Consider the following 8,684-nt stretch of genomic DNA (forward strand, 5'->3'; position numbering starts at 1 on the left):
GCACACTGTGGGAAACAGCAAAAGCAGTTCTTAGAGGAAAAATAATATCATATGCCACAAAGAAAAAGAAAAATGAAATTGCAAGAGAACATTACTTAGAACAGGAGCTAAAAAGACTGGAAACCTCTCAAACGCCCACAAATACACCCAATAAAGAACTACTCAAAATAAAATACGAACTCAACAGTCTGCTGGACAAAAAAACCCAACACACTCTTCTCAAACTCAGACATCAACAATTTGAATTTGGCAATAAAACTGGTAAACTTTTAGCCAACCAACTGAAACAACAAAGGGAAAAAAATAACATAACTTCAATAGAAGATGTAAAGGGAAATATAACACAGGACCACATGGCAATAAACGAAACATTTAGGGATTACTACACCAACTTGTACACTCCGGACCATTTTCCCACACCCACAGATGTTGAAACGTTTCTGAGGAGTGTCTCCCTTCCAAAACTGTCCACTGATCAAACCGACTATTTAGATACTTCACTCTCAATAAAAGAATTGGAAAAAGCACTACTACTCATGCCTAACAGCAAGTCCCCAGGTCTAGACGGCTTCCCTGTAGAATTCTACAAACACTTTTGGTCCCTTATCTCCCCTCTATTTTTCAATATGATCTCTGAAACCCTCTGTAACTCAAAGATCCCCCACCACATGAATACAGCCCTGATCACACTCATTCTCAAACCAAACAAGAATCCCACACAATGCTCCAGCTATCGCCCAATATCTCTAATAAACACAGACGTCAAAATCATAAGCAAGGCCCTAGCAATAAGATTAGAATCCGTTATTCCATCACTTATTCACCCAGATCAAACCGGATTCATTAAAGGGAGACACTCCTCAGAAAACACGAGAAGACTACTCAACATAATAGAACTATACAGAAACAAAACTCACACCAAGACTCAATTCCCTGCCATAGCACTAACTCTGGACGCAGAAAAGGCATTCGATAGGGTAGGATGGTCCTTCCTTTTCACCTCTCTCAATCACTTTGGTTTTAGCCCATACTTCACAAATTGGATCAAAATCCTATACAACTCACCTACAGCATCTGTTATCACCAATGGTTTAATATCCAAACCCTTCACTTTGCACAGAGGTACAAGACAAGGATGTCCGTTATCACCACTTCTCTTCGCACTATTTATTGAACCACTTGCCATAGCCATTAGACAGAACAATAACATCTCAGGTATACAAACAATGTCACACCGTCACAAAATCAGTCTATATGCAGACGACATCTTACTGTACCTAACATCTCCCTCCACCTCACTTCCATCAGTCCATAATCTTATAGACAGCTTTAGCACAGTCTCTGGCTATTCCATAAACTGGACAAAATCCGAGATTCTGCCTCTTACTCACATCGATTGGGATGCTGAGGTTGGGGATCTACCCTACAAACATGCAGCTCAGTCCATCAAATACCTCGGAATTCATATCCCAACAAACCCAAAAGACATATTTAAACTAAATTTCACACCACTACTGCAAAATATCAAAGAAGACCTCAATCGATGGAATAAACTCCCACTATCCCTGATTGGCCGTATTGCATCTGTCAAAATGAACATTCTCCCCAAAATCAATTACCTATTTGCCATGACACACATTAATCCTCCCCTGGGCTGGTTTTCCTCTCTGAATTCAACAGTAAACTCATTCTATTGGAAAGGAAAAAAACCCCGGATCAAATTAACCACCCTTCAAAGACCAAAACAATATGGAGGACTCGATGCCCCAAACTTCTACCATTACTGTCTCTCTCACCAATTGCAATATATTCACCATTGGACCAACAGCACAAATTCTGCCTGGTTGGACATCGAGCAAACCATCTGCAAAGACTTGACCATCCAAGACATAATCTTCATAGATAAATCCATTAGAACCCATGACTGTTTCAAATACAACACTATAAACACTACCCTTGCAGCCTGGTGGAAAACAAATGAAATCTTAAATCTCCAGCTCACCCCATGCAACTCCACCCCCATCTGGCACAACCCAATGTTCAAAATTAACAAAAAAACAATCAACTTTACATCCTGGAGACAGAGAGGAATAACCAGCCTAGGGGACCTTTTCAGGGATGGCTCTCTCATGACCTTCGACCTACTAAAACAGAAATATAACCTCCCACAAAATTGTCAATTCCAATACCTACAATTAAAAGAAACCATTAAAAAAATTATTGATATTAACAACTTCCACAACCCAGCCCCCCCCCTACTACTGAAACTAAATCTCCTCAAACCCAAGAGACTTCTCTCCCAGATTTACAAACTTCTCTCCCATCATGACAACACCACTTCATTACCGATAGACAAATGGACCTCAGACCTCCACATCCAAACAGACATCAATTGGCAAACCATTTGCAATAATACATTCACTATGTCACCCAACTCCAATATACAGTTAATTCAATATAAAGTACTACACAGAATACACATCACCACCCACAAAATGCACCTGATGGGCTTCACCGACACCAACACCTGCGTACACTGCCCAGCCACAATAGACAACTACCCCCATGCACTTTGGTACTGCCCCCCAATTAGACGCTTTTGGTCGGAGGTCATGGGAGAGCTATCCAAGATCCTCAGCCTCAGCATCCCAATCCACCCCACCATAGCCTTACTCGGTGACATTTCTAATTTACCAATCCCAAAACATCATCAAACATTTATCCTCATCGCCACAACCATGGCCAAAAAAATAATACTACTCAATTGGAAAGACAGAACAAAACTTTCAATACAACATTGGTATAATTTGTTAACTGAACATTCAAATTTGGAAAAACTCACATTCACAATGAAAGACAATATCACCCATTACAATAAAACCTGGTCACCATTCATGCAATTCGTCCAGAGCTGATTCCTCGAACCCCCCCCCCCACTCTCTCTTCTCCCTCATTCTTATTTCTATTCCTATCTTTATCTCTGTTTTCTCCAATATATTTGCCCCACCTTCTCTCCCCCCTCATTCCTATTCCTATCTTTATTTTTATTTTTTTTGTTTAATTTCCAATACATCTGCTCAACACCCCCTCTCGTAACTCCACTCTCCAATCTCCGATTAGATCTCTCCTATCTTTATTTTTGTTTTCCCCAATATATCTGCCCCACCTTCTCTTCCCCCTCATTCCTATTCCTATCTTTATTTTTGTTTTATTCCCAATACATCTGCTCAACACCCCCTCTCGTAACCCCACTCTCCAATCTCTGATTAGATCTCTCCTAGCTCGTATGTTTGTTTGTTTTGTAAAAGCGTCCCTTGTCCCATACGTTCTCGTACACGTCTAACTGTCGGTGTAATTGTCCTGTAATATGTGTTTAATTGTGCAATAAAAGGGAAAAAAAATTTAAAAAAAAAAAAAAAAAAAAAGTAGGAAGCCAACTGGGTGCTTACTAGAGCTCTTTTCTGAAAAAGACAGAAACCACTGCAGGCAATTCATCCCTGTGTTTTTTCTTTCTGCATATATCACTCTTCTATTGCATATTTCAGACAGCAATGAGGAGATGTGAAAATAAAAAAAATAAAAAAATGTAGATGTTTAAAATTTAGTTGATTGGAGCGAGGTGAGGAAGGCGAGGATGTGTGGGAGAGATATATGGGCGGAGAGGAGAGCGCTCTGAAGTGGGTCATAAATAGTGAAGAAACAGGGAAGAGAGACAGTGTGAGAAAAGTCTGTTCAATAACATGAATTGTAGTTTAGCAATCAGCTTAAACGGTAGTGGTCACAAGAACAGAATTGAGCGGTAAGTAAGAAAATGAAGGATTTTGAAGGGAGCTTCATGTTTTGTCAACAAGACTGAGCATAAATTTGACCTCTGTCATGGGTCAAACCTCAGAGGAAGCAGTTTGGGAGCATTTTTGTTGCTTTTTTTAAAATTAATCGCTCAGATGAATATACTCTAGTGGTCTAATATGAAATACATAGACTTTATATAAAGGTGGACATAGAGCAGCCTCCATGACGTCACCAGACCACAGGAGCTCAGTGGGCTGCTGCGCTGTCACCATCTTGGCAGTACCTAAGAGAAGTGGGGTGTAGCGACTGAGACGTCTGTGCATGCCAGTTTGTAGCAAGCATACCGTCACCCAGCTGTCACTCAAAGCAGCATGCCCTCAATTAAGTAGAAATTAAAAATCTTGAATACAATTTTAGCGAGTGACCCGTAAAAATGAAGCCCCCAAAACAGTTTTTACATTTGTCTTTTTAACATAGGTTTGTCTTTGGTGCCATGCAAGGAACTACATTTTTTGGCACTTGCATGTTGGGCCACTTCATTTTTTGTTGTTACAGTAGTTGTTTGAATGAGTTCACTATATCCTCCCACCATACACTTTACAGTGTAGGCCAGACCACTCTGTTGTTGTCCCACAGTTTGTGCTGAGCTGTCTAACCAGCAAGTTAAAGATATCTCCAGGTTCAGTCTTTCTTAAGATTACTTGCTTCATATTCTGCCACTAGGTATTGGGTGCAGGGTTAAATAGGTTAAATTATGTTGCCATGTGTCTGCCGGATGTGAATACAGAGTTAACATAGAAGTTAGCCTAATTGTATCTGTGAACTAATGCACAGTATTTTTTCTTATCATCAGAATTAAACCATAAACTTTACCCAACCTACCATTGTTATATTGTTATGCTAATAAATTAAATTTGATTTTGAAAAAAAAAAATGATGTAGTGTTTGTGTTTCCCCATATTTGTGTTGATTAGATACTGGTTGTTTTTTTTTGCCGGTCAGTTCATAAGGCTGACAGGGAAAGGCTACCATATGGCAAGACAGGAAGGAGGGAGAAAGAGAGCGCAACACGCTAAAGAGGGGAGAGACAAGAGATGACAGGAGGTTGTAAGGAGAGAAAGAGAGAGAGAGAGGGAGAGGGAGGAGCAGAGTCAGAGGGGGGAGAGTGTAAAAAGCAAAGAGGCAGAGCACGAGAGGATGAGCAAGAGCAGTGAAAAAACACGGGGATAGCAAAAATGATGGAGACCGGAAGGAGTGTATAGACCTGGGAGATGATGATGAGTTGCGTTGGTGGGGGGAGGGAGGGGGAGAGGGAGAGAGGGGCGATCGAGTTGAGTGAGAAACAGGGTGAGTGAGGTGGGTGGCAGAGCCTACAGCTTGGAAGCAGAGGAGGTGACAGTGGGGGGTGTTCACTGCTCAGTGATGTGTTATGATCCGACCCCCCCGACTACACACACACACACACACAAATGTGTTTTTGTCACTTGCGAGGACAATGACTTGACTGGAACGTATCATTGGGGAATTTCATAAAAGCTTGTCGAAATATTCTATATTTTTCTCAGAAAATTATCAAAACCAACAATGCCCCTGGACTTTCTGATGTTGCCCTCGTGCTTTTTAAAAAGAAGTAAAGAGCGTATGTGTGGAGAACTATTTTCAGTCGTGGATGAATACACGTCCAGTGCTTTACTGAGTACAGGTATAAAAGTCAGCGGGACAGTGAACGTGGGATTGATTTCAAACTAAAACTACAGTGCCCATGTTCACTGTAATTAAGGGAATGTCGTCGTCATGATTGCTCTGTTATTTATAGTTTTTGGGCGATGATGGTATTAAAGAATAAGCGACACCATCCTTTTAGCAAAACAATAATTTTTGGTGGTACATATGGTGCTGGTTTTGGTTTTCTTATATGGTTTATTATTGACAATAATGATGATTTGAAATATGACCAGTTTTGCTCTTGGATAAACCCTCAAAAGTTTATCCAGTGGGAAAAACCTTTTGGAGCTGGGTCCCCGTAATATGACACATTGATGTCCCCACAATGTGATAAATACACACACACAGTCTCTCTCTTCTGCTCGCTCTCTCTTTCTCTCCCTCCCTCCCTCCCTCCCTCTCTCTCCAACTCCCTTGCTCGCTCTCCCTCATTCTGGCTCTGTTGCCAAGGCTACCGTACAGCCTCTTGCTGCATATACCTAGATGAAGCTGCCGCCTGTGGATCTCTCTCTCCTCCAGGATACAAACAAAAGAAAACCCATCAGACTTTCATACCTCTATCTCTCTTCCACACACAGACACACACACACCCACATTCGCAGATTCTGCCTCTCTCAACCTCACGCACATCCTTTGCCTCTCTGTCTCTCACTGTCGGTCTGTCTCCTTCTCCCATGCAAACACATTCGTTCGTCTCCCAGACAGAGGAGCAGTAAAGGGATTGGCGTGGTTCTTGGTGTTTGGCTCCTGGTCTTTGGCTCGGAGGGAGCGGAGCGGCAGATGGCGATGTGAAGACGGGCTCAGCCAGGTAAGAGGACTTATCCTAACCAGACTTAAGGCTCTGTGTGAGTGACTGTTCCAGCCCTCCTCTCCTCCCTGTGTCTCTCCCCTCTCTCCCCCTCCGTGGCTGTGCGACATGAGGTGAATACCAATTCCTCAGCAAAGCCCCCACGGTTCATATGGCTGCTGCGCTTCCCTGGCTGTAAAAAGGTAGGGATGTGTGATGTGGGCTCTGTATGTGTTTGTGTTTTTTTTTGTTTTTTTTCTCACTCTCTCTGTTTATTAAAACTGATCATTCTCCAACAGGTTGGCTCTTTGATGCTGTTATGAATTGTGTATTTACTGTAATTTATTATCATTATCATTATTAATATTAATATTATTAGTATTATTATTTTTCAAACCTTGATTTTTTTTCTGTGTTGTATCATGTCTGTGTGACAATGTGGGAGTTACCAGAGAGAGATGCAACAGTCCACCTCCCTGGGTGATTCATTACTAATCCATCTAGCTCTGCACTGTGTGGCCGCTCTAGCTCACCGTAGCCATGTACGTGATATGAATGGTGTTTTGTCTTAGTATGAATGACTGCCAGAGAATGCCATTCCTGCACTGGTGTTTTGATGCAGTGCAATCATGTAATACAATCATTTGTCACGGGGAATCCAGATTTATCTCCAACAGAAACCAAATCAATTGGCTATGCAGCATATTTCAATTATTTAGACTGTATAGCTTAGGCTGAAGTTCCTATGTGTGTTAATGAGATTTCACTTTGAAATGCCCCTGGAGCTGCTGCAAGAGATTGTAGGAGTGTATGTAAACAATAGAGCTGATTGATTATCTGTCTCTGTGATATACCGGAGGAAGCTGCGGGCTCGCTGGGTGTTTAATTTTAAGGTCATTTTGAGCTTACGTGTGTATTAATATCAAGGTTTTTCTTTTCCTGTGTGAGTGGGTTTGTTTGTGTGTGTATGGGAGAAGTAAAGGTTGATGAGGCAGGTCTTGGCCCTTGTGACTTTATCTCACATTACCATCCCATCATCACTTTCAGTGAGAGCTTCCTCTTACCTCGCCTCCCTGCCACATGAGCACTTGAACGGCACGCTCGATACTTCACTCGTCATGAGCTTTGGTTCACCTGGAAACAAGAAATGCTGCTATAGGATAACAATTTGATATTTTGCTGTAACGATTAGTACACAAAGAAGCGTTTTTAAAAATAGAGTAGGAAAACCGATTAGGACACACTGTCTTTCCAGGCGGAGACGCTGGAAGCATCAGGGATGTCCATTAAAACGTGAGCCAACTGAGCCATGAGCCAGCTCACCAAACAGAGCAAAACAGGAGAGCATGTTAAATTCCTCGCGTTCCTGACTCCGGGAAACAGCTTCACACAAACTGTCCCAGGAGATAGTCACTCCTGGTCCTGTGTTTCTCCATGGGTTTAAATATATGGCTCTATTTAACCTCAGCTGGATGTTGGATGCTTTGAATGGATGCAGATCAATGGAAACACTACGCGCATAAGCACACATACATACACTGAGGGGGTGGTGCTTGTAAAGGCCTAAAGACAGCAGACCTTCAGCGAGGAACGAGGCTGAATCAGCTGTCAGCTTTGACTCCACAAATCCATTTGGCCTGCTTCTACATGATTCAGAAAACACTATGTTTTAATAGAAATGTTAACTGCCAATTGACGTTCACTGATCACAAGACTGTTTGGAGGTGTTCTGCTGCAATATTCATCTTCACATCGTGTTTTTTTAATGTCATATTGCTAAAAACACTTTTCTGTATGTTACTAAACAGTCACCTTCATTAGTTTTATTTTAAACAATACACCAGATACCTAATACACCAGATGGAGCTGAATCACGCATTGCGTTTAAAATGCACAAGATAAGAAGTGGTGTGGTCAAAAATTGGTGTTGGTTTGATATTTTTGTCAAGCGTTACATCTTATAGCTTCAATAAAGAGCTGCAGTAAACAGTAAATGAAACATGTGAACTAAAGCAGTTTAAAGAATCAAAGAAGGAACAAAAGAGAAACAGTATACTGGCTGCAGTGCTGTGCTTGCCACTGTGGACTGAGGTCATGTCCTCAGTATATTTCCTGGCTATTTTGAATGTTTAGAAGGATATTACATTTCATTTTTTAAATAATTATATCCTTTATATTGAAATTGTGAAACTATAGACCTATAAAAATGATTTAGTATTCCCACAGGGAGTGAGACAAAGCTACAAAAATACAAATAATATATTAAATGATAGTAATTAATATCACAATATGAGTTTATTTTTTGGCGTGGACTCATGACCTCAGTAACTCCAAGTCCTAGCTATAGCCCTGGTTAAATGTACCAGAGACTTTGTCAACA

The 8,684-nt window shown here is 41.2% G+C and overlaps 1 protein-coding gene across 2 annotated transcripts in view; it reads left to right on the forward strand.

Annotated features, from left to right (window-relative positions):
- Nucleotides 1-5,988: 5,988 nt before the first annotated feature.
- The window catches only part of ptpn5 (protein tyrosine phosphatase non-receptor type 5), a 13,789-nt gene continuing 11,093 nt past the window's right edge, over nucleotides 5,989-8,684 (forward strand). Inside the window, exon 1 of one of the 2 annotated variants that reach the window (XM_085779701.1) lies at nucleotides 5,989-6,325. The gene's annotated coding sequence lies outside the window, so the exon portion shown is untranslated. Of the gene's footprint in view, nucleotides 6,508-8,684 lie in introns of both variants that reach the window. The other variant, XM_085779702.1, reaches the window with a different exon arrangement.

This window comes from Trachurus japonicus, chromosome 6, assembly GCF_045865225.1.
Source record: "Trachurus japonicus isolate A0001 chromosome 6, Traja_1.0".
Classification (NCBI taxonomy): domain Eukaryota; kingdom Metazoa; phylum Chordata; class Actinopteri; order Carangiformes; family Carangidae; genus Trachurus; species Trachurus japonicus.